Source organism: Gorilla gorilla, chromosome 10, assembly GCF_029281585.2.
Source record: "Gorilla gorilla gorilla isolate KB3781 chromosome 10, NHGRI_mGorGor1-v2.1_pri, whole genome shotgun sequence".
Taxonomy (NCBI): Eukaryota; Metazoa; Chordata; class Mammalia; order Primates; family Hominidae; genus Gorilla; species Gorilla gorilla.
In genome coordinates this window covers 36850461-36877290 of record NC_073234.2, presented here as the reverse complement: position 1 = coordinate 36877290, position 26830 = coordinate 36850461, and the positions used below count along the sequence as shown (strand labels likewise).

General features: G+C 43.1%; 1 long non-coding RNA gene across 1 annotated transcript; it reads right to left on the bottom strand.

Annotated features, from left to right (window-relative positions):
* Window positions 1–1022: 1022 nt before the first annotated feature.
* LOC134756556 (uncharacterized) lies at window positions 1023–26830 on the bottom strand. The gene is made up of 4 exons (XR_010129309.1): window positions 26541–26830; window positions 24706–24917; window positions 22542–23246; window positions 1023–2370 (listed from the first exon to the last, which is right to left on the bottom strand). It is a non-coding gene; the product is annotated as an uncharacterized lncRNA (long non-coding RNA).

Genomic DNA, 26830 nt, shown 5'->3' with positions numbered 1-26830 from the left:
TCCATAAATTATCCAGAAAAAAATTACAATAATCCTGAACTTTTTATGATTGTTTTGGTTTAGATTGTTTTTCTTTGGTTTTTGTTTTTTGCAATAGTGTTTACCTTTTGTGGTGATCTGTGTTAAAAGTAAGAGATGCATTGTTTAGAATTAAGAAAGGGACTATCAGTAGGAATAAGGACTCTCAACTGAAATGTCAACAATTTATTCCCCTTTCAGAACAGCCACCACCAGGGCTAGTCTTTTTTTTTTTTTGAGATGGAGTTTCACTCTTGCTGCCCAGGCTGGAGTGCAATGGTGCAGTCTCAGCTCACTGCAACCTCCACCTCCCAGGTTCAAGTGATTCTCCTGCCTCAGCCTCCCAAGTAACTGAAATTACAGATGTCCACCAGCATGCCCGGCTAATTTTTGTATTTTTGTTAGAGACGGGGTTTCACCATGTTGGTCAGGCTGGTCTCAAACTCCTGACCTCAGGTTATCCGCCTGCCTCAGCCTCCCAAAGTGCTGGGATTACAGGCATGAGCCACCGCACCCGGCCAAGAGCTAGTCTTTTGTTTCTAATTTCACCTCACTCAGATGTGTTTTATATGTTGTGCTTTGTCTTTAAGAAAGTGCTGCAGAAAATTTATAATTATTCAAACAAATTTTTGAAACTGAGAAGTGCTGGGGCAGACACACATAGTTGAAGGGAAAAACATTGAAAGAAATCTTTACTGTTTTAGCTGGATTCTCCACCCCACATCCCACTTTTAAGAAGACCTGAAAAACTCTTACACTGTTGTTTTAGTTAGACTTGCTCCCCACTTGTCACTTGTAAGAAGAATCAAAGTCCAAATTCCTAAGAAATACTGAAAATGGAATAGGAAACAAAAACATCTGATCTGGAAATAAAAACTGGCAATATAATAATATCCGTTGTTTCTCTTTAGAGAGTAAATCAGCTCCAAAAATTTGCTGTGGCATATAAAAAGCAAGCCCAAATATTACATCAGGCTGTTTAATCGACTTAGCTCCTAAATGAATATCTGAATAAGTTTATTTCTTTTGACATAAACAGAATGCACAAGGACCAACTGTTAGACATAGTCTTAGGAGTGATGATGGGAACCTCAGTACAAGCTGCGTGGTAGACAACTAGGCATTGATGTCTGCTGAAATGCTGAAATGGATTCAGTAATGTTAGAATGTTAGAAGTTCTAGAGAATTGTTCAATAAATGGTTAAAGATCAAAATAGGACCCTGGGGGAAAATGGTCTTTTGCATCTTTTTTTTTTTTTTTTTTTTTTGAAGAGTCTTGCTCTGTCACCCAGGCTGTGCTATCATAGCTCACTGCAGCTTCCATCGTCTGGATTCTAGCAGTCCTCCCACCTCAGCCTCCTGAGTAGCTGGGACTATAGGTACATGCCACCATGCCCAGCTTTTTTTTTCCTTTTTCGAGAGACAGCATCTCGCTTTGTTGCCTAGGCTGGTCTTGAACTCCTGGGCTCAAGCAATCCTCCCACCTCAGCCTCCCAAAGTGCTGGGATTACAGGTGTGAGCCCCTGTGCCTGGCCCTTTTACACATTTTTTTGACTCATAAGAACTAATTTTTTTTTTCTGGGATAAATTCCTGCTAAAGTTTCAAATAGGTTTCATTTTTCCAGTAAAAATGCACATAACAAATGGGATCAAGGCTATGGCTTTAGGAGATTGCTTGTCCATCACCACTAAGTCCTGCAAATTACCACTGACAATTCTGTTGGAATTAGTGGATTCTGTTTTTTTTCACTCCTCTATGAAAAAATTGTGTTTTTATGAACGAGGTCTGGAGGTCCATGCTTGAAAATTACCAAGTGTTGCATTAGGTTAGAGCTTCTCTTAAGAAAGCTTAAAACTCTTTCTTTAGAAAGAACATCTATTAATACAGTTTCTAGTTATGAGGGCCAAGGTCTAAAGGACAAGCCAAAAGAATGACAGAGGAAAGGGATTTAGGGCTAACAGGTGGTCCCCAGACATATTGGCTGAAAGGCAGTTCACAGCTAAAGTGTCATATTTGGGTGTTACTGTGCTCCTCATCCATGCTCTCTGTAGCGAGTCATTCTGGAACACTCCTGGTTCTCACTATGGCCATAAGAAGTGACGTTCATGAGACCTTCAGAAGAATAGCCCGGCTCTTTTATTGGTTCCCCAAATCACTGACCTGCTCAAAGAATCGGAAATCCAAGCTGCTCTGGAGCCAAGGTGGGGGTAAGTTACCTCAGGCTAATGCCTTATTTCAAATCCGTTTTTTTTTTTTTCTGTTACATTTTAAAATGGAGCCTCCCTTGAGTGGGCAGGGAGGAGTGGGAAAGAAAAGTCTTGAAGTCTTTAAAAGGTATTCCACTTGGTCATCTGGAGGGAAAATTGAGAGAAAATAAAATTAAGCATTTTGAGGCTGAAGTATTAGAAGCCATGAACATTGTTACAATCCAATTGTATGCTTTTTAGGCATTTCGATTCCGAAAAGTTGACTAAAGAGAGATGGAGAATGTTTAGTATTTAAAAACAACAAAAACAGCTCTTATTCTCAGGGACTCTTAACTTGTCCTAGTACTAAAACATCTTAGAATAAACAGAACACAAAAAATAAGTCACAGTGAGTTCCCCTCCTTTCCATAGAAAACTAAAAAGTTCAGTGGGCCTTAAATCTCTTTTATTTGGGTCAGTTTATGCATCATATTTTAGTCAGGTATTTATTGATGTGAGAATTTAAAGCACCTTATATTTGCTACCATATAAAGCCCTGCCTTTTCTGTCTAGTCCTGCCTGACTGGAATATGCAAGGGTCAGAGGAGAGGGGGTTAAAGGGAGTAGATGACCCCTCCAAGTCTGGTAGCTGAAGTTCCTGCAGGAGCCCAGCTTTCACCTTCATACTCTGCAGCACTGGTTGTACTACTCACACTACTGTAAGCCAATTCTCTCACTTCATAATGTTTCATCTTGCAACTGAATCAAAATTCTCATTATGTTTCTTTCACACCCATGTAGCTCAGAATTTTATGTAAGTGCTTAACAATTACTTAAGATGTATTCTGTGTTTGATACATTATCAAACATAATCTGATGATGTGCTAGATTATCCAGTGCCAGATCCTCCTTTAAAAACAAGTGACGACTGGGCACCGTGGCTCACACCTGTAATCTCAGCACTTTGGGAGGCCGAGGCAGATGCATTACCTGAGGTGAGGAGTTTGAGACCAGCCTGGCCAACATGGTGAAAACCCGTCTGTACTAAAAATACAAAAAAATTAGCCAGGCATGGTGGCCGGTGCCTGTAATCCCAGCTACTCAGGAGACTGAGGCAGGAGAATCACTTGAACCTGGGAGGCGAAGGTTGCAATGAGCCAAGATCATGCCATCATACTCCAGCCTGGGCAACAAGAGCTAAACTTCGTCTCAAAAAAAAAAAAAAAACAGAAGTGACTATGATCTATAATCACCAAGGCAGCTATGTGATTAAGACATTTATTTAAAAGCATGCAGGCCAGGCGTGGCGGCTCATGCCTGTAATCCCAGCACTTTGGGAGGCCGAGGCGGGCAGATCACCTGAGGTCGGAAGTTCAAGACCAGCCTGACCAACATGGAGAAACCCCGTCTCTACTAAAAATACAAAATTAGCTGGGTGTGGTAGCACATGCCTGTAATCCCAGCTACTCGGGAGGCGGAAGCAGGAGAATTGCTTGAAAACCCAGGAGGTAGAGGTTGCGGTGAGCCGAGATTGCGCCATTGCACTCCAGCCTAGGCAACAAGAGTGAAACTCCGTCTCAAAAAACAAAAACAAAAACAAAAACAAAACCATGCAATTCATTTAAAAAAAAAGAAATTTATAAAATATAAGGCCTAGGACATTTCAATCTTCCATTTTTTCTTTAATTTTTTTTCATTCTTTCTCACTGTCAAAATAGGGAGAATTTAACTTAATCGTTTAAGTCTCTGTTTATATGTACCATTCTTCAGATATGGATTAGCATAATTTGGGATGTTAGAGCTCCGAAAGAACTTAAGAAAAATCATCTTCACCAATTGCTTCACTTTAAAGATAAGCAAAAAGGCCGGGGGCGGTGGCTCATGCTTGTAATCCCAGCACTTTGGGAGGCCAAGGTGGGTGGATCACTTGAGGTCAGGAGTTTGAGACCAGCCTGGCCAACATGGCGAATCCCTGTCTCTACTAAAAATACAAAAATGAGCCGGGTGTGGTGGTGGGTGCCTATAATCCCAGCTACTTGGGAGGCTGAGCCAGAAGAATCGCTTGAGCCCAGGAGGTGGAGGTTGCAGCGAGCTAAGATGGAACCACTGCACCCCAGCCTGAGCAACAGAGCAAGACTCAGTCTCAAAAAATAAAAATAAGATGAGCAAACTGCCTCCAGAAGGTTAGATACCTTAACCTCCCAAAACTATTACATAGGCAGAACCAGAGCTTTATCCCAGATTATCTAATTCTTGGTCTGCTGCTCTTTTTATCACACCACAGAGCAATGGTGAGTAAGTAACAGAATGTGAACATATGAGCCCTCACTGAATATTTTACTTATAGCCTTCATCAGTAGATAATCTATACCTAGAAAGTTTGATTATCTGTTTTTCCAAAGTAAAGCTTATTAGTTTTCTCATTAGTTTGGAGATTGATAGCCTGATTCCAACAATCTTTTTACTTATACACAATATTATGAAAGAAAGATTTTTGTTGAGGCCAAGCGCAGTGGCTCATGCCTGTGATCTCAGAACTTTGCGAGGCCAAGGCGGGCGGATCGCTTGAGGTCAGAAGTTCAAGACCAGCCTGGCCACCATGGTGAAACCCCGTCTCTACTAAAAATGCAAAAATTAGCCAGGCATGGTGGCAACCACCTGTAATCCCAGCTACTCAGGAGACTGAGGCAGGAGAATTGCTTGAAACTGGGAGGCAGAGGTTGCAGTGAGCTGAGATCGCACCACTACACTGCATGCAGCCTGGGCGACAGAGTGAAACTCCATCTCAAAAAAATAAAAAAAAATTTCTGTTGAAATATTACTCTATCATAATGGGATTATTTAAATATATGCTTTATAGGATTATATCCCCTCCAGAGCAAGAACTATCTTTTCTTCTATCTCCAGTGTTTAACACAGTGTTTTGTATGTGGGCAGTCAATAACTATTTGCTTTACTGAATTGACTTATGAAGACAGCCCTATGGAATTTTGAGTTAAAAAAGAATGAATGTATTCTTAGAAATCTGCTAATGCCTGGGGATCCTTGCTCCACTCTTCTGTGTAGATTAATGGATTGTGGCAACCATCAACATCAGATTGTCACTTTAGGATTAAACTCTCTGTCACTCATCAATATCCTAGAGTCATCTAAAGGTTGGCAGAAATATGTCAAAGTTTCCCTAAGTACCTTCATCCCGATCAACCCACTTGAAAACATAAATGGCCTCAGGGCAAAACCAGTGCATGATATTTTAATATTAATTAAGGCTCCCAAATGGCTTTACTCCCTGTAACAGCACAATTTAGCTGACTCTCCTGCAGCTCTCCTCTATCTCCCCCTAGAAGACAATAAGTTACATCAAGGCATGATTTAGGAAGAAATATAGAAGGAAAGTCATAAATCTGAATTCAGTACATATTTTACACTATGGTCTTGAAGGAGGAGAATGGGGAGGGGTGTATGAGAAAAGCCCACATTCCATGGCCTGGAGCCATTTCTAATCTAGTTGAGGAACCCAAGCTATATATAAAAAACAGAGCTCAAGAGCATTGTAGGCTGCTGGGAAGATCAAGGGACTTCAGAGTCAGACCTGGCTACTGAGAGCTGTGCTACTTTGAGAGCTTGTGGGACTTCAGAGTCAGACCTGGCTTGTGCTACTGAGAGCTGTGTGACTTTGAGCAAGTCACTTAGATCTCTCTGATGTGAGCTTTCTTGTCTGTAAAATGTGGAGATTGAACTTGATCTTAAAGGTTCCTTCCAGTTTCATAAATGCTGTGAAACTAAGATACAATAATAAAAGTGGCAGCAGAGTTGCTGAAGAGCAGCATGGAGGAAAGTTTCTTGATGTCAGATAGTATGTCACCATGTCCTTCATCTGCAGAAACAGGACTGGCATTGTTAATTCTCATAATATCTGAGACCTTATGTAAAACGCTGTTTAAGGAGTTTACATACCAAATGCATACATGCTCTTTTTTAGAAACAAATATGAGATCTGGTGAAACCCCGTCTCTACTAAAAATATAAAAATTAACTGGACGTGGTGGCGTGCACCTGTAATCCCAGCTACCCTGGAGGCTGAGGCAGGAGAATTGCTGGAACCCGGGAGGTGGAGGCTGCAGTGAGCCGAGACCACGCCACTGCACTCCAGCCTGGGCAATAGAGCAAGACTCTGTCTCAAAAACAAAACAAAACAAAGCAAATTTGAGATCTAGACTCTCCATATATAGGATGAGCCCTAAGTTTTAGGCTCCTGCTTATGGAAACTGGCCTCCTTTTCTGTGTAACCTGCTCCAGGGCACTTTGGGGTTCCCAGCAGTCATCCTGGTCATTTAATTTCTGTGGTAAGGACATCACTTTCACAGCCTACCTCTTCATTTCTTTTCCAAATCATTACTAATGCCCAATCAAACATTGTTTCCAGGACACCCCCTTGAAGACAAAAGCCTGTCCTATTAATTTATTTTTAAAAATATTTTTTCAGCTCCTTTTCATCATGACTTATAAGATAACCAAACTCTCAGGATGGTCAAAAAATCAGAGCTAGAAGACCTAGCTGTTTTCAGACAGTCTCTTTACACTAACAATCTTCTCTGGTTCTCCCTTTCACCCCTTCCTGCCCCATGTTTTATCAGTTAATGAGATCTGATGACTGAATGAAAGTCTATTGCTTCTTGTAAGGAGGCAGATGTAAGCACATCTGGGCAACACAGAAACCCACCTTTCACCACAGGGAAGAAGAGAAAGGAGGGGGGCTGCTTATTAGACAGCACCCCACTTGTCTCCAGCATTGTATGGCTTTCTCAAGGACACCTATGTAGATCAGAAGCCCTGAGAGAGAGAACCGCCATGGAAGAACTGGCAGAGGAACACTCTAGCATGGATGCTCTGGTGTCTTGTCTGTTGGAGGGTAGGGTGTAACCTCCTAGTAGAATGTACTCTCTGTGCATCAATAGGCTGATGGACAAGATGACATCACAAAATCTGTTCTATATTTAGTGACCTATAAAAGCAAATGATCAGCCGGGCACAGTGGCGCATGCCTTTAGTCCTAACTACCCAGGAGGCAGAAGGGTCACTTGAGGCCAGAAGTTCAAGTCCAGCCTGAGCAACATGGTGAGGGCCCCATCTCTGAAAAAAAAAAGGCAGATTTTCTCTGTCTCTGAGAGGGAGACAGCTTGAAACAAATAAGAAACGATCACTGTAAAAGGCTACTTATTTTTCCTCTGCAAGAAGAGAGGAGAAAGTTTAGATGCAGAAAAAATATTTTCATGCACAGAGTTCTTACTAATGGTTTAACGATAACTCAGATCCTTGACAATATTATCAAGCCATTGTATACAAAAAAAAATCTTCAGTTATTAGTCCCTGAAATACAAAAGCAAAGGATGGAGAGGGGTCTCCTACATTAAATAACATTCTCTCTGCTTAAGGCAGACAATCTAGCCCCTTTTATTCTGAGGCACTGCTCTAATGAGCAATCTTACTCATATCAATGTTCCTCAAAGTGGTCACTACAACTTTAAATCATCCTCAATAAAGTTATATCAGAAAGTAGCATAAGTTTATTAGAAGACAATGACAATCCCATGAGAAACTGGCTGATGGTTAGTCAAAAATAAAGACATTGCTTCTAAGGGTTCCTGCCCTCATCCATAAAGTGAAGCTGTCCCAACTGCTGACCCAAGAATCAGCAGTCTCCCAGAAGGTGAAATGTATAAACAGAAGCTCTCCCAAAGCAAATTATTCAAGCATAGACAGGGCTGAGAAATGTTCTCAGAGACTAACAACATATAACACATTGGACAAGCAGCTAAAAGACAGGAGAGATGTTAAAAGCCAGATTTCAGGCTGGGTGCAGTGGCTCACATCTGTAATCTCAGCACTTTGGGAGACCGAGGCAGGTGGATCACCTGAGGTCAGAAGTTCGAGACCAGCCTGGCTAACATGGCAAAACCCGTCTCTACTAAAAATACAAACACAAAAAGTAACCAGTCATGGTGGTGGGCACCTGTAATCCCAGCTACTCGGGAGGCTGACGCAGAAGAATTGCTTGAACCCAGGAGGCGAAAGTTGCAGTGAGCTGAGATCATGCCACTGCACTCCAGCCTGGGCGACAAGAGCAGAACTCCATCTCAGAAAAAAAAAAAAAAAAAGCCAGATTTCACCAGAAGATACCAAAGTCCGATTAGAACTCCCAAATCTCAGGAGATATATAATAACCTAACACCAAAGGGCCAAAGGAGATTGTGATCAGCATCCAGATTCAATGCAAATCCTATGCAGCTGGAGACAGAGAGGCCTTGGGCAGGTGAGACATAAGGGGGTCTCAGATATGCACATTATTACTGAGACAAGGTTCCCCTCCCAGTTGCAGCAGCAAGGCTCAAATCTCAAGAACCTCCAAACTGTATTCTAGTCCAGTCAGCCTAAGCCCCCTGGAGACAAACCTGTAGACCATGCAACCATGGAGAGACCTCACATCAGAGGAACCGTGCAGTATCTCATCAAAGGAAATTACAGAGCTATTCTAGGATTTGGAAGAAGGGTGGAATTTAAGGTTTTGTTTGTTTGTTTGTTTTTTGAGACAGAGTCTCGCTCTGTCACCCAGGCTGGAGTGCAATGGCAGGATCTCAGCTCGCTGCAACCTCTGCCTCCCGGGTTCAAGCAATTCTCCTGCCTCATCCTCCTGAGTAGCTGGGATTTCAGGAGCACACCACCACACCCAGCTAATTTTTGCTTTTTTTTTTTTTTTTTTTTTAGTAGAGACGGGGTTTCACCATGTTGGTCAGGCTGATCTCGAACTCCTGACCTCGTGATCCACCTGTCTCAGCCTCCCAAAGTGCTGGGATTACAGGCATGAGCCACAGCGCTCAGCCTCTTTTTTTTTTTTTTTTTTTTTTTGAGATGGAGTCTCGCTCTGTAGCCCAGGCTGGAGTGCAGTGGCATGATCTCGGCTCACTCCACCTCCCAGGTTCAAGCGATTCTCCTGCCTTAGCCTCCCGAGTAGCTGGGACTACAGGCACGTGCCACTACGCCGAGCTAATTTATGTATTTTTAGTAGAGGCAGGGTTTCACCATGTTGGCCAGGATGGTCCCGATCTCTTGACCTCATGATCTGTCCGCCTCGGCTTCCCAAAGTGCTGAGATTACAGGCGTTAGCCACCGGGCCTGGCCAGAATTTAGGTTAAATTTAAATGAAGTAGTGTTTCGATAGGTGCAAAGCAGGGCTGTGTGGGAAGAGATTAACATCAGATCTGGACTGCAGAGGGGGATTATGGACCTAGGGAGTTTTGTTCTAGAGCCTATACTTTTAGCCACAATGCTACTCTGCCTCTTAAATCTCTTCAGAGCTTATATATATAAATACATACACATATATGTGTCCATAATCCCAGTCCCTCCCCCTGCCTTCTGTGTACGTGACTTTGATCAAGTTCCTCACCCTGTCTGTCAAATGGGGATAATAATAGTACTACTGTTGTAGGCTTCCTCCATGAAGATTAAGTGGATTGATAGAGATCATGCATTTAGATTGAAACCTGGCACACAATAAGTACTCAATAGATGGTAGCCTCTAAATCTAGCCATAATGGTGCATTCAAGACATCTGCTCATTTCTGACTTTATTTTTTTTTTTTGAGATGGAGTCTCGCTCTGTTGCCCAGGCTGGAGTGCAATGGTGCGATCTCAGCTCACCCCAACTTTCGCCTCTTGGGTTCAAGCGATTCTTCTGCCTCCCAAGTAGCTGGGACTACAGGCACACGCCGCCATGCCCGGCTAATTTTTGTATTTTTAGTAGAGATGGGTTTTATTATGTTGGCCAGGCTGGTCTCAAGCTCCTGACCTCATGATCCGCCCGCCTCGGCCTCCCAAAGTGCTGGGATTACAGGTGTGAGCCACCGCGCCAGCTAATTTCTGATTCTTTAAAGCAAATATATATATATTTGTGTGTGTGACTGTGCGTGCATATGTGTGTGTATACACACACAGATATGTTGTAGGTTCCCAGACTGGAAACCTAGAAATATGTATTAAATATGAATTTAGTGTTTCAGTTCTTTGGATTTCTGTTACTATTCTTGCTAGCTAAAAAAAAGTATTGCGGTCATAATGGAAAGAAGGACATTGGAAAAAAAAGAGAAGGACCAAAAAACCAAGATGACCGATTGAAATTAGAGGTGTTGGTACAGCCCCTGGGGAGTCTACATTAAAGTCTTAAAATAGATGGACTTTAAACATCTAGGACCCCAAAGGAGCTAGCGTTGACCTTTCTTTAGAGTAACTGAAAGTGATGTCAAGTGGCTAAACAGCATCCCGAAGGGTTCCAGATGTAGCCTTCTGATGAAAGAGATCTACAGAGAGAGAAGGTGAATGGACTAAGCCACATTTACGGCACTGAGCTGGAAATGGTTGTCGGGTCATCTGTAGAAGGATGTGGAGACTGGGGTACCTCAACTAGTGCACAAGCTCCCTGTTGTGGTCTGAAAGGGTGCAGAGACTTGTGACCCCACCTCACCCAGACCTGGGCCCAGTGCCGCTCCCCCAGCTGACCCACCCAAGCAATGCCTCTGATGTTTGGGACTACCCTCCTCAGCCCTTCCCTGTAGTGATGTCCAGTTGTGCCCCTGTAGCAGGTGTGCTCCTAAAGTGGACAGGTAGGTGATATCCTTTGATGGAGAAATCCATCCCCACTCCTTGGGCAGTGGCAGGAGAAAGACGCCCAAAGTTCCTCTTGTGAGGCTGAGATTAAGATCCCAATGTCAGAGTTTCTGTTCTTTCATCCCCTCCTGCTCTGGACCACATCCCTTCATGAGTATGTCCTTGGTGTCAAAGACACCAAGAAGACATCAACTCTAAAAGTAGGTAAATCTCCCTGGGCCAAAACTAAAGTCAGAGAAGTCTGTCTTTTAATTTCGAAAGTCCTCACTGGATAATCTGACGCTGAAAATGACACGTGGATTGTATCACCTATGCACAAGGAAGAAAGAATCATTTCCACAGGTATCAGGATTATTGGTAATGTTGCCCTTCTTCCATGCGTCTATGTCACTGTTTTCCAAAGCTCCATCGTGCTCGTCAGTGCCATTTATTGGATGGCTGCTCTATGTCTGTATTCTACACTGAAACATTGTATTATTACTCCCCACCCCTCTTTATTTTGACCAAAGGAGAGGTTTCAGGAGCTCAAAGAGGGTAAATAATTTGCCCAGGTCACACAGCTTTAAAGAGGCATAGGCAGAAGAAGTAAATTTTAGTTTCAGCAATGCCTGAGTCTGAGCTCTCCTCCCACCTTCAGAACCCTCTGGGGTCCCTTCTCCCAAATGCTGGGAACACAGCCCTTCTGCTGGCTTGGTTGATTCATCTCAATTGGAGAAGGGAGTCTGTGAAATTATACAACGCTCAACTTGTGAAGCTTCAAATTTTGAGTTTCACACTTGAAGTTCTTTAGGCACGGTAAACTTTTTTGGAACACCATGAAGCATGAAAGCAGATGCTTTTGGAAATGAACTGTTTCCTATGACATGGTTTTCCAGACAGATCTGGGAAGCTCAGTCAAAGAAGAATGAACATCTTTGAAAATATCAAAAAGTCTATGTTACACGGTGGATCTTCTCCGGGCTCAAAACTATTCATTTCTTTCTTCTCTTTGAGGGCATATAAAATAAAAAACAGAAATTGCAACAGAACTTCTGTTCTCCAGATGTCAAATCTATTATTTTCCTCCCAGCTCCTGCTGGGGGGATGTGGGGAGAAATCAGCAGGGACCCCTTTTCACTGTCCTTTAGCATGCTAGGGCATGCCCAATGCTGATGATGAAATATGTGGTTAAAAACGTTTAACCCTTTGTCCTATCCTCCCTCCTCCTCCCACTCAGCCCAGCACGTGCACAAAAGACCACAAATGTTACCCACACATAAACACAAGCACCTACCAAGTCTCTTGTCAAAAGCCATTTTAGGATTGCAGCTACCAGATTGTCTGAATGATCTGCCGCCTTAGATTTTTTTACTAAGAGGATTGAGAGTTGATTCATATAAGGACTATGAAACTTGTGTGCCAGGAGTCTCAACGCAAGAAATTAAAAAAACTGGAAGTCTCACCCACCTAAATTATCCTTTTGGCTATTGTCATAGCCATTCAGCTACTTGGTTTCAGCTAAAGAGGCTGGGAGGACAGAAACTTCTCTGTCCCAGTAGGAGGTTAAGATGCAACAAAACATATATGGAACTAATAGGCTCCTGGGGGAAAGGTGGGGAAAAGTGTATCTTCATTTCCATTCCTCTCCCACTCCTCTGGGCTGCTGGGACCGTTTGGAAATCCAGAAAAAGAGTGTTGCTTCTCCACCAACTACATCCCCCAAGCCCAAGTCATCAGGCACAGGGCCGGAGGGGTGGGGAAGAGTGCTGACTCATGCCAGCGCAAAAGAAGATGCCCATATTTTTTAAAACTGCTGCCCTGTTCTTTTTCTGGAATGCTTTCTCTGTTGATTTGCTCGAAAAAATAAGCTTCTGGCCAGGCACGGTGGCTCAAGCCTGTAATCCCAGCACTTTGGGAGACTGAGGCAGGCAGATCACCTGAGGTCAGGAGTTCAAGGCCAGCCTGGCCAACATGGCAAAACCCCATCTCTATGAAAAATACAAAAAATAGCCGGGCATGGTGTTGGGCACCTGTAATCCCACCTACTTGGGAGGCTGAGACAGGAGAATCTCTTGAACCCGGGAGGTGGAGGTTGCAGTGAGCCAAGATCATGCCACTGCACTCCAGCCTGGGTGACAGAGTAAGACTCTGTCTCAAAAAGATAAAATAAAAGAAAAAAGAAAAAATAAGCTTCTTTGTACAGGCATTGCTTTGTGGATAAAGATGTCACCTGAGGTTCCAAAAAGCTCCCTCCTGACCCCCTCAGGTCGAGCAGCCTTCAGTGGGAGCTCTCTGTGAAGACCAGCTCCCGAATTTGCATATGATCCAGAGTCGTTTGCAGACTAAGACCAGAAACCAGGACTCTTTAAACCCTTTGTCCCACCCTTCCTCCTCCTGTAACTGGAGGAAAAGGGCAAAAAAATGCAAGAGGAACAAATGTTTTCAATTTAATTTTTTTTTTTTGAGACAGAGTCTTGCTATGTTGCCCAGGCTGGGGTGCAGTGGCTATTCACAGGTGTGATCACAGTGCCTTGCGGCCTCACATTTCTGGGCTCAAGCAATCCTCCCACCTCAGCTTCCCGAGTAGCTGGGATTACAAGAACATGCCACTGCACCCGCCAAGGGACAAATGTTTTCAATAAAGAGGACTTCATCACCTCAGTTTGATCTCCTGCCCCACAGCCCAGTTCCTGAGCTCATCAGGGTGACTAATTCAGAGAGGAATGGGGAAGCTGGTGGTAGAGAGAAGGCTCCCAAATCCCACCCAGACTGCCATCACCACTTGCTAGCTGTACTTGCTCTTTTTTTTTTTTTTTTTTTTTGAGAGAGTCTTGCTCTGTTGCCCAGGCTGGAGTGCAGTGGCACAATCTCGGCTCACTGCAGCCTCCTCTTCCTGGGTTCAAGTGATTCTTCTGCCTCAGCCTCCCAAGTAGCTGGGACTACAGGGGTGTGCCACCATGCCCGGCAATTTTTTTATTTTTTTTGGTAGAATCAGGATTTCACCATGTTGGCCAGGCTGATCTCGAACTCCTGACCTCAAGTGATCCACCCGTCTTGGCCTCCCAAAGTGCTAGGATTATAGGCATGAGCCACCACGCCCAGCCTGTACTTGCTCTTAATCATCCCTCTTCCCTCTGTCCTCCAAGCTTCCCCAGAGTGGTGTTTCTAAAGTTCAAGTGTGCTCACGTCATTCCCAAGTCACACTGTTTTGTGGCTCCCTACTGCCTACAGTTTTGATTCTCAGCTGTTGTTCTACCTCCACAACATTCTCACGTACAACACACCCCCAGAAGAAGACCTCTTATTATACTCAGTGACGTCAAGGTGCCCAGGTCTAAAAAAAAGGGGCCCACCTTCCAGTTGAGAACCACTGACTTTTAATGTGCAAACTCCTTTGCATAGATTCAAGGCCCATGCCAGTCTGGCCCACATGGCCAGTCTCATCACATCCTCTGCAGCAACTGCATTAGCATCCATATCATGCTTGGAACCAAGGACTGCAAACTCTTATGCTTGTCCTTATGAATAAAAGGAGTTGAGTAAAAGAAAAATCAGAAATGGTGAGAACTATGGCAAGCTGAAGAGTTCATGTTCCAGCTTCATCCTCTTTATCCAGTTGTTAGGCATCAGGTCTTAGAGTTGTGAAAATATTTTCTTCCATTTGCTCATCAAACTTGCTCTACACCTCTTTGAAAATATTTGTAGTGGCCGGACACAGTGGCTCACACCTGTACTCCCAGCACTTTGGGAGGCCGAGGCAGGTGGATCACCTGAGGTCAGGAGTTTGAGACCAGCATAGCCAACATGGTGAAACCCCATCTCTACTACAAATACAAAAATTAGCCAGGCGTGGTGGCGTGTGCCTGTCACCCCAGCTACTCGGGAGGCTGAGGCAGGAGAATCACTTGAACCTGGGAAGCCGCGGTTGCAGTGAGCCAAGATTGCACCATTGTACTCCATCTGGGCGACAGAGTGAGACTCCGTGTCAAGAAAAATAAAAAAGAAAATATTTGAACTACTTTTGTGATGCTCATTGCCATTTTCTACTCTGAATTGCAGATATTTGTGTATGTCTTAAAATCTGGCTTCAAGATTGTGGGTCTGAGGGGGACTATAACTAGAAGACTGCTTCCTTCTTTTTAGATGCTATGAAAGCATCCTCACTTATTTTTTCTTTTGTTTTCCCCCCATCTCCTTTTAGCAGGCCTGACTGGCAAAGCCATGCCTGGGTCAGGCAGCTCTTCTCCTCATTGTCTCATATGAACAGTCACACACATTCTCCCACTTCATTTTCAGCCTTTTTCAGTTCCATCTCATTGGCCTACTTAAGATCATAATGAGCCTTGGCTGCGGAATGGGAAAATGGGCTGGCAGGTGGCAGTGGTGAGCGTGGGCGAAATTCCTGCAGACCCAGAATTTGTTTGCTTCAACATTTCATTTTCAAAGTCTACTTTTTTTCTTGCTCTCTGCTTTGGAGTTTCTTATATTACTGTAGTGTGATCAGAAGCATATAGATCTACTGTCAGAATAGACGAGAATAAAGGCCATTTGATTCCTCGCTGCTACTGTGATGCGTGTGAAAGACAGTATTGAAAGAGGCACATCATCAGCACGTTACTTCCGTCCCAAAGGCTTCAAAGAGTCTCAAGTGGGAGTGACAAGCCAGGTGAACAGGGAGAGATGTCTGTAGTGAGCTCATCTCCCAAATAGAACTCATTATTCTAACGATTCCTAGAACTGCCTTCATTTCTCACTATGAGACTGCAGGTCCACCCACCTCAGAACTATCTGGGGTGATTATTCATACTGCTTTCCCACACCCGGACAATGTAAGGGCCAGGATTTCTGGAGAAGGGACTATGTATCTACATTTTTATTTACTTCTTATTTTTAATTGACAGATAAAAATTATATACATATGTATTTATGGTATACAGCATGATGTTTTGAAATATGTACTTATTGTGGAATGGCTAAATCAACCTCATTAATATACGCATTATCTCATATACTTATTTTTTTGTGGTGAGAACACTTAAAATCTACTTGGCAATTTTCAAGTATAGGATACATTGTTACTAACTATAGTCACTATGTTGTACAATAGAGCTCTCAAACTTATTCCTTCTGTCTAGGTGAAATTTTGTGTCCTTTGACCAATATCTCCCCTAACCCCTCCCAACCCCCAGCCTTTGGTAACCACTATTCTACTTTCTACCTCTGTGAGTAAAAAACTTTTTAAAAAATGAGTTGTGTTTTTTTTTAATTTTTTAAAGACAGGGTCTTGCTTTGTCGCTCAAGCTGTAGTGTAGTGATGTGATCATAGCTCACTGCAGCCTCAAACTCCTGGGCTCAAGCAATTCTCCCACCTCAGCCTACTGAGTAACTGGGACTATAGGCACATGCCACGTTGCTTGGATAACTTTTTAAAACTTTTCGTAGAGACAGAGTCTCACTATGTTGCACAGGCTGGTCTTGAACTCCTGGCCTCAAGTGATCCTCTTGCCTTAGCCTCCCAAAGTGCTAGAATTACAGGCGTGAGCCACTGCACCTGGCCCTGAGTTCAACTTTGTTAAATTCCACATAGAAGTGAGAACATGTGGTAATTGTCTTTCTGTGCCTGGCTTATTGCACTGAACTTCTCCACATTTATCTACACAATCACAAATGGCAGAATCCTTCTTTTTTTAAAAGGCTGAATAGTGTTCCACCATGTACATATACCACATGTTCTTGATTAATTCATCTGTCCGTGGACAGCTAAGTTGATTATCTTGGCTACTGTGAATGGCGGTGCAATGAATGTGGGGATTCAGTGAATCTGCAGTTTAACAAGTTACCCAGCTGAAGCTCATGCTGTCCTCCTCTGAGAACTGCTGACTTGCAGAATCATATCATTGAGTCCCAGTGAGTCCTTCACAATCAATCAAGGTCTCCAGCAGAGAACCGGACTAAGAACAGGGCTTGAGGTTAGAACCTGGTCCTGCCATGTGTTGGCAGATGACTGTAAGAAAGCAGCTTAACCCTTCAGTACCCCAGTGTCCTCTTCTATAAAAAACAGAAGATAACGACAGTACCTATTCCTTGGGGATGTTTTAAGAATTAAATAAATTAATGCATATAAAGTACACTAATATGGCACACAGTAAGTGCACAATAAATGATAGCTCTCATTTCCTGCCCAATCCAGTGTTTCCCAAATGTCATTTACAGGCTATCTTCACAATTTTTGCCATACATGCATAACTCCCTACTAGTATTTCTACTAAGTACCTTACCCCCTTTCTTAGCATCATCCTAAAAAGTGATGCCTGGGGAATTATTTGATATACGATTACATTTTTAAAACATTAGAATTGATACCAGCAACTGGGTGTGGTGGCTCATGCCTGTAATCCCAGCACTTTGGGAGGCCAAGGTGGGCAGATCCCTTGAAGCCAGGAGTTTGAGACCAGCCTGGCCAACATGGCGAAATCCCATCTATGCTAAAAATACAAATATTAGCTGAGCATGGTGGCACATGGCTGTAATCCCAGCTACTTGGGAGGCTGAGGCACAAGTATTGCTTGAACCTGGGAGGCAGAGGTTACAGTGAGCTGAGATCAAGCCACTGCACTCCAGCCTGGGTGACAAAGCGACACTCTGTCTCAAAAAATAGATAAATAAATTTAAATTTTAAAAAATTGATACAGGCCAGGTGTGGTGGCTCACGCCTGTAATCCCAGCAATTTGGGAGGCCAAGGCAGGAGAACCACTTGCATCCAGGAGTTTTAGACCACTCTAGGCAGCATAGTGAGATTTTGTCTCTAAACACACACACACACACACACACACACACACACACACACAAAATGTTCAAAAAATTAGTGGGGCATGGTGGTGCACACCTGTAGTCCCAGCTACTTGGGAAGCTGAGGTGAGAGGATCACTTGAGCCCAGGAGGTGGAGACTGCAGTGAGCCATGATCCCACCACTGCATACCAGCCTGGGAGACAGAACACAAGACCCTGTCTCAAAAAAGAATTTTAAAAAAGAAAGAAAAGAAATTGATACATAACTACTAAAATTTCAAAATGTTGATTTTAGGTACCACCAGAGTATGTCAACCACTGTCAGGAAACATTGATCTCATCCAACTTCAGTTCCGGCAACTGACGCTTAGAGTGGTTAAGTGGATTTTCAAAGGTCATGCAGGGAGTTGCTGGAAAAGCCAGAAATACAGGAATTCAGATTTCTTTCTAACTAGGCCAGGGCTCTTTATTCCACATCAACCTGCTGGTTTTACAGCGGTCTTCAAAGGCACATTGGAAAGTACTGAAAAAGGAACATCCTTTTGTTAGCCTGACATTAGGAAACTGAAAGAAACCTTATGTATTAAATAGGCTACAAAGGAAACCTCCCTTTAGCATTAAGCAGAAGAGGACGTTGAAAGCATAGGTTCACCTCATTTCACCCCTTCCAGCCCCAGGGTGGGTGCTGGATAATGGTGCACAGGGCAGGTGACGCTGAAGAGGCCCAGCCCTAGCAGTGCCACGTGCCAGGCCCCCCGCAGCTGTGACTCACAGTGACTGATGATGCTGGAGACAGGAGTCTGCCAAGGATGACAGCAGCTGGGAGCACAAGCTTTAGCGTCAGATGGGCCTGGGTTCTAACCCTCCTCACCACTCGCAAACTTGACCTTGGGCAGGTTACTCAGCCTTTCGCAACCTCAGTTCCCTCATCTGTAACATCCTCACAGGTTGCTGAAAAAATTAAGTACTAACTAGAGAAAATGCTTAATACAACAGAGGTAGCTTTTATTTTTACTTCATGGTGCATTTCCCTAGATTGAATGATCATATGCCATGAAATGGAAGTAGCTTTTAACCACAGCTTCAATGTATTAGGAGATAGGAAACTTGTTAAACTGAATACTTAGACCTTAAATGTCTTTTCTAATCATGTGAGTCCACAATTCTAAGTATCTTTAATATAAATGCAATTACTTTCCAAAAGTCAAGTCTTCAGGAAATAAAACTGAGCACCACATTAAGCTAATTATTACTGTTTTTTAAGGGTTTAATATTGAAGATGTAGTAGATATCTGATTTTCCTTGGAGAGACATTTATGCCTTACTTGTAGCTGATCCATGAGTGGACACATACCCAAGCCTGACCAATCAGCATTTTCTAACACCTAGACATAGACATTTGCTGTAAGTCCATTCAATCAGAGCCAATCCTGGACTCTTAGGAAAGTAAGCACTCTGTCTTCTAGCTGTGGGCCTAGAGCTGCTGAGAGCCATCCTGCAACCATAAGAGAAGACTTTCCTGGCAATGGTGCCGTCAAGAGGAAAGGAGAGCAGAAAGATGTAAATAGATCAAGAATCGATGAACTTGTTTGAGTTCCTGGACCCAGCCATAGCTGAATGTAGTCTATCACTATACTTATCAGTATGTGAGCCAATAAATTCCCTTATTGGCTTATCTATTGAGATAGATTCCTTATTACTTACAATCAAAATACTCTCATCAATAAAATAGGCAATATGATTTGGAAAATATTTTTGGAAAAATACAGAGAAACTTAACCAACATGTTGTTCACCCAAAGTATTACTATGACAAACAGAAGAGAGAGGTTTCAGAGGACTCAGTCATCATATTTTGTGACAATCGAGCTTGGTGAGAGATTTTCTTGCTAGTACTATGCTTTTATTCTGCTAACTGAGACCCTGCAAACTTTTCTACCAACCTACTCCCATCTCAGAAGAGCTTGACTTTGTAACCCTGGAAGTCATCACATGAAGATAATGGACAAATCCATCACTCCAAAAGTGTCCCCAGGTCCCTTTGTAATCCTTCTTGTTCACTCCTCCATCCCTCTCACCTCTAAGTAACCTCTGATCTGCTTTCTGTCATTATAGATTAGTTTGCATCTTTTAGGGCATTATGTAAATGGAATGATACAATATATATTCTTTTTGTCTGGCTTCTTTCACTCAGTATAATTATCCATATTGCATGTGCATCAATAATTCATTTTTAATTCCTGAATAGTATTCCAGTGCACAACAATTTTTTTTTTTCCATAGAGACATGGTCTCACCATGCTGCCTAGGCTGGTCTTGAACTCCTGGGCTCAAGCAATCCACCCGCCTCAGCCTCCCAAAGTGCTGGGATTACATATGTGAGCCACCGTGCCTGGCCCATTACACAACAATTTATCTATTTTCCTGTTGATGGACATTTGAGTTGTTTCCACTTTTAGGTTATTGAAAATAAAGCTACTATAAATATTTGTGTACAAGTCTTTGTATGGGCATATGCTTTCCATTCTCTTGGTTAAATATGTAGGAGTAGAATGGCTGTGTCATATGGTAGATGTATATTTAACTTTTTAACAAACCGTTTTTCCAAAGTAGTTGTATCACTTTACATTCTCACCCGCAGCCTGTAAGAAAAAGTTCCAGTTGCTCCACATCCTCACCAAAATGTGGTATTGTCACATCTTCATTTCAGCCATTCCAATAGGTGTGTGGTAGCATCTCACTGTGGTTTGAATTTGCATTTGTCTAGTGACTAATAATATTGAGCATCTTTTCATGTACTTGTTTGCCATCTGTATGTCTTTTTTTGTGAAGTCTGTTTATGTATTTTGCCCATTTGTTAACTAGGTTACTTGGTTTCTAATTAAGTTTTTAGATTCTTTATATATTCCTATATCAGACATGTGATTTGCAAATATTTACTTTCAGTCTCTCGTCTTTTCCTTCTCTTAATTGTATCTTTCGACGAGTAGTTCCTAATTTTGATGAAGTCTAGCTTATCAATTTTTTCTTCTATGAATTGTGCTTTTGTCATCTTACCTGGAAAATCTTTCCCTAACCCAAAGTCACAATGATTCCCTCCTATGTTTTCTTCTAGAAATTGTATAGCTTTAGGTTTTACATTTAGCCTTATGATCTATTTTGAATTAATTCTTATATATGGTGCAAGGTATGGATCAAAGTTGATTAAATAATATGCAAAAAAGATACGAATATCTAATTGTCCCAGCACCATTTTTCAGGGGACTGTCCTTTTTCCACTGAAGTACTTTTTTACCTTTATTGAAAATCAGTTGATCAAGTATGTGTGAGTTTATTTCTGAACTCTCTAGTCTACCTGAACATTGCTTTTTAATTTTTTTATTATGGCAAAAAATATATATAACATAAAATTTGCCATGTTAGCCACTCTTAATTTTACAATTCAGTGGCATTAATGTTAATCACAGTGTTGTGCAACCATCACCACTATTGTTTCCAAAATGAACATTTTTTTAACCTCACTTTTTTCTTTAAAAATCTTGGGAACTTTGAATTGTATTCCATAATAACTCCCAGTTTTGTTTTAATATAAAAAATAATGTTGCCTTTCTAGAAAGATGAGCTATGTTTAGCCTGTAGCTTTGTGTGATTCCACGGCCTCCCTCCTTCCCTCGGGTGTGTAAACACCCATTTCAGAACCTCAAAAGAAAGCAGAGAATTTACAGGGACCTTAGAGGTCTTCTAGGAACGCCCCTTTGTTTTAGAGATGTGAAAAGTGAGAACCCGGATCACAGGGCTGGTAAGTGACAGAGCCAGCTGAGAAATAAGAAATGCTATTTTTGGGCTGCTGAAGGGTTTGCACCCAATCCTGATGGCCTCCCCTCTACGTGATCTGGCTTTGGTGAAATCAACTCTCCTCTCCCTCAGGACACCAGAAAAGTAAAGCAATGCAATCTTCCTCAGAGGGTTTCATCAAGGGGTAAAAATGCCTCATAGTCAACAAAAGTGGGAGATCAGGGAGAGAAAAGGACAGCTACCCGCAGATTTCTAACCATTAAAAAGGCAGCCATTTGGGAGAGAACGCTTCGAAAGAGCTTGAGCACAAGTCAACGGCAACACTGAGCAGCTCTGCCCCCTCTCGGGATGGATTGCCGACTGCAAGTTCAAATAGAAAACAGCCCTATTTACAGGCCTGGTTGAAGAATGCTGCTGAGCAGCCTCTCCTCTCCTCTTAATTCTTGACTATTATTATAGTGGGCCTTTCCCTCCAAACACTGGGAATTGTGATCTAACCTATCATGTGAAGTGGAGTTTCCTAGTATTCTTGGAAATATTTAGAAAGCAGTACCCTAATCAATCAGCAGTCCTGCTCATAAATGCAAATTTTCTGAACAAGAAACATCCAGATATTCTTTCAATGGCTCACCCTTTCAGAGCACTTACTATGGTGCTGAGTAACATTCTAAGCACTTTTCATACTTATCGCAACTCAGTGAGAGCTAGATGTGGTGGCTCATGTCTGTAATTCCAGCACTATGGGAGGCCGAGGTGGGAGGACTGCTTAAGTCCAGGGGTTCAAGACCAGCCTGGGCAACATAGGGAGACCCGATTTCTACCAAAAAAAAAAAATTTTTTTTTTAAATTAGGCAGGCGTGGCGACACTTGCCTATGTTCCCAGCTACTTGGGAGGCTGAGGTAGGAGGAGTGCTTCAGCTAGCAGATCAAGATTGCAGTGAGCCGAGTCATGCCACTGTACTCCAGTCTGGGCAACAGAGGAAGACCCTATCTCAAAAACAACAGCATCAGCAAACTCAGTGAGATGGGAACTATTATTTTCCTCACTTTAGAGAAGAAATGGAAGCACAGAGAGGTTAAATACATTGCCAAAGGTCACACAGCTCACCTAAAGTGTCTGGGTCCAGAGGCCTTAACCACCTCCACGGGCACCTCCAATCAACACTGCCGTCTCAGAGACGCTCCCTCAGCCTCTTCTAATTTGACTTAGAGACACAGGTGTGAACACTTAACGGTCCCTGTGAGCAGAGCTGCTGAGCATGCTGGTGACCACTTGGAAAAATACATGAAGCCAGGGAGTGAAGAGAGGCCGAGGGCCTGCTCCCTGGTGGGCTCTGAGTCACGCAGGTCAGCCAGGCCTGGCCGGCTCAGCCTGTCACCATCAGCTGTCTCTCTCTACTCTGCTGCACAGCAGGGCCGGGCTCGAAGATGGGAACTGCGATTTATAAGCTCTCGGGCAAAATCAACTTTCAGGTGAAGAAAACTCACATACCTGGTAGGTTACCCTTGCTTGGGATGGTCTGAGGGCACCAGGGCTGCTGGACAGAATAAATCCCCTTGTCGGTTCAATTGTTTGTGCCTTTGATGTTACAGAAAGACCCCGCTGGCTTTCAGGGCTAGGGATGAATCCTTCAGCCAGGCCCGCTGTTTTGGTTACTTGTCATCTGAGTTCATTAATAAGCCATTTCACAAGTAAGTTTTATTTCTTGTAGGCAAACGTGCTTTCAAATGTTGCATGAGTTAAACAAAAGATGAAGACAACAGGGTTCTGCAGCTTCTTTCTATTACCGGACAGCTCAGGAGGTTTCATTTTCTGTAACAGATGTAACATTAACTCCAGCGTTATTTTGACCAGTTATAAATATAAAGGACAAGTGTTTTGCAGTTCAGATTCTTCCTAAAAAGACTCAAGAACTTTCAGGCTAAAGCCATGGCTCCCAGGTCTTTCTCAGGAAGCAACAGAAAATGCATGCAGGCTTGCAGTCCTGGAAGGAGAATTGTGGGAGGTGCCCAGGTAACAGCAGTGCACCTGTAAAATGCTTGGTAGAGCCTGGGGCTTCCTGCGGCTTCGGGAAATGGGTAGATCTTTATTATTAACAAAATCTAAATAAAGCTTTAACAGAAATTAAATATCAAGGCGGGGCAATGTGGCTCATGCCTGTAATCCTAGCACTTTGGGAGGCCAAGGTAGGAGGATTTCTTGAGCCCAGGAGTTTGAGACCAGCCTGGGGAACATAGCAAGACCCCATCTCTAAAAAAATTTTGTTTTAATTAGCTGGGTGTGGTGGTGGGCACCTGTAGTCTCAGCCACTTGGAAGACTGAGGCAGGAAGATTGCTTGAGCCCAGGAGTTCAAGACTGTGGTGAGCTATCATTGCACCACTGCACAACCAGCCTGGGCAACAGAGCAAAACTCTGTCTCTAAAAAAATAAAAGAAAAGACAGCCTGGGCAACATAGGGAGACCCCATTTCTACAACAACGACATTAACAACAATAACAAAAAACTAGCCAGTCATGGTGGTGTGTGCTTAAGCTCCCAGCTACTTGGGAGGCTGAGGTGAGAAGATCGCTTGAGCCCAGGAATTTGAGGCTGCAGTGAGCTATGATCGTGCCACTGCACTCTAGCCTGGGTAACAGAGTGAGATACTGTCTCAAAAATAAAATAGAATAATAAAAGAAAATAAATCAAATATTAAGTAAAAGAGGGGATTTCCCACTTTACTCTCACCAGTGGCTGATAAATGAGCAACCCCAAGGCTAGTAAGGACCTCTGCAAGGCTGGTAGTAGGAAGGAGGAAGCTCACAAGGAGCAGGTATATCTGTGTGTATGAGAGAGAAAGAGAGAATAGAGAGACAGAGAGAGACAATGTGTATTTTTAGGGTGGGAAGGGGTGGAATGGACTTGGAGAGGAATTCTACCTGATCTTAAGCCATGGCCTGCTTGTTTGTGGATAGCGAGATGCCTGTCTTCATGCTAAGCTATGGAAAATGTTGCCAGGCTGTGTGTTTGCCACGTGACCATCTTACTACCATTATCTAGAGGCTCTTACAACACCAGTAAGTAGTTGTATTTCTAGAATAGCTTGCCTGGTAGTAAGGCACAGCATTACCATATTTCCTCATCTCTAAGGCACCGTCTATTGTGACGTACACCATCATTTTATGTACCACTAAGAAAGGAAAATGCTGTCAATTTCAGCATGCCGTGTCATTGATGATAAAATGTATGTTCATTTCAGAGACGTTTACATGAAAAAAAAAAGAAAAGTACCTTTTAATATAGATGAAATTCAATAGATGGCAGTCCAAAGTTCCTTTGAGTCTTATAAGTCAGTGCTAATCCTGTAAATCGGTGGTCCATATAAGAGCATTCCATTCTATTAAAATTACATTTATGGCCAAGCACTGTGGCTCATGCCAGGAGTTCAGGGCTGCAATCATGCCACTGCACTCCAGCTTAGTTGATGGAGTGAGACTCTGTCTCTAAAAAAAAAAACAAAATAAACAACATTTACAATAAGGGATAAATAGCTCCCCTTTTTTCTTTTTTGGAGACACAGTCTTGCTGTGTTGCCCAGGCTGGAGTGCAGTTGTGCAATCATGGCACACTGCAGCCTCAACTTCCCAGGCTCAAGTGATCCTCCCACCTCAGCCTCCTGAGTAGCTGAAACTACAGGCACACGCCACCACATCAGCTAATTTTTTGTATTTTTTTGTAGAGACAGGGTCCCTCCATGTTGCCCAGGCTGGTCTCGAACTCCTGGGCTCAAGCAATCCTCTCACCTTGACCTCCCAAAGTGCTGGGATTACAGGCATGAGCCACTGTGTCTGGACATGCATAGGTTTTGTTTTCACTTTTTTTTTTTTTAGACGGAGTTTTGCTCTTATTGCCCAGGCTGGAGTGCAATGGCGTGATCTTGGGTCACTGCAACCTTTGCCTTCCGGGTTCCAGTGATTCTCCTGCCCCAGCCTCCCGAGTAGCTGGGATTACAGGCATGCACCACCACACCCACCTAATTTTGTATTTTTAGTAGAGACAGGGTTTCTCCATGTTGGTCAAGCTGGTCTCAAACTCCCGGCTTCAGGTGATCCGCCCACCCTGGCCTCCTAAAGTGCTGGGATTACAGGCGTGAACCACCGCACCCAGCCTGTTTTCACTTTTTTTTTTTTTTTTTTGAGACGGAGTCTCGCTCTGTTGCCCAGGCTGGAGTGCAGTGGCGTAATCTCAGCTCACTGCAAGCTCCGCCTCCTGGGTTCACGCCATTCCCCTGCCTCAGCCACCCGAGTAGCTGGGACTATAGGCGCCCACCACCATGCCCAGCTAATTTTTTTGTATTTTTAGTAGAGACGGGGTTTCACCTTAGTAGCGACTTGTTAGCCAGGATGGTCTCGATCTCCTGACCTCATGATCTGCCCACCTCGGCCTCCCAAAGTGCTGGGATTACAGGCATGAACCACCGTGCCCAGCCTGTTTTCACTTTTTTAAAGTAGGTTTTTAATGGAAGAAAATAGTGGGTCTGCTGTAGGCTGATATTGTAGAGATAAAAGTTAAAAATAATTATGATGGAGAAACAAAAATGCATCAAAGGAATAAATGTTTCCTGTGTTGTTAGTGAATTCCCTCTTAGAATACTGTTGACCAGCACACAGCTCTCTAATTCAATTTGTCTGTGTTGGTTTTATTACCACATAGACACACATAAATAATAACATAATAACTTTATTCTATTTCTCAAATAAGAAAGGAGAGCCTTGGGACTTAAAAAAAATAGTGCATAGTCTTCAAAGGAGAAGAACATGGAATAAGGAATTGAAATGAATCATATATCCCATTCTATTTTGAATTTAAATAAGGAATTATATAGGATTTCAGTTCTAGTTCCATTTTGGGTAGAAAACAGAAGATGAGCAGGCAGGTGAGGGATTCAGTGCCCTTTTCCCTTCAATATCATGTCTATGTTTTACTGAATAATAAAATACATAGCTGGTGGTCACATCTCTGTTCTTTGCAGGCAAGATCCAGTCCTATTACTCCATCCACTGCCTGGCAGAACAGAGTTAAACTTCTTGAAGCAATGGCCTACGCCTACAAACCCACTCCGTTACCTCTCATTTACTTCAAGGCGAGGTCTCTTTGCCCCTAGACTTCCTGACGGCCAGATCTCCTGTGCTGGATTCCGTGCTCATCTTCTTGACTTCTCTACGGCACATCACATTGCTGACCAATTGTTTTCTTGAAGCCTTCTTGGATTTTGACTTCCTTACCCCACACTCTTGCCTATTTCTCCCCCTATCTCTCTGACTTTTCCTTCTCAGTGTCCCTCAATGCTCACCTTGCTCTGAGCACCTCTTCAGAAGCAGTATTCTCTCCTTGCCCTAGTTCTTACTAAAATAGA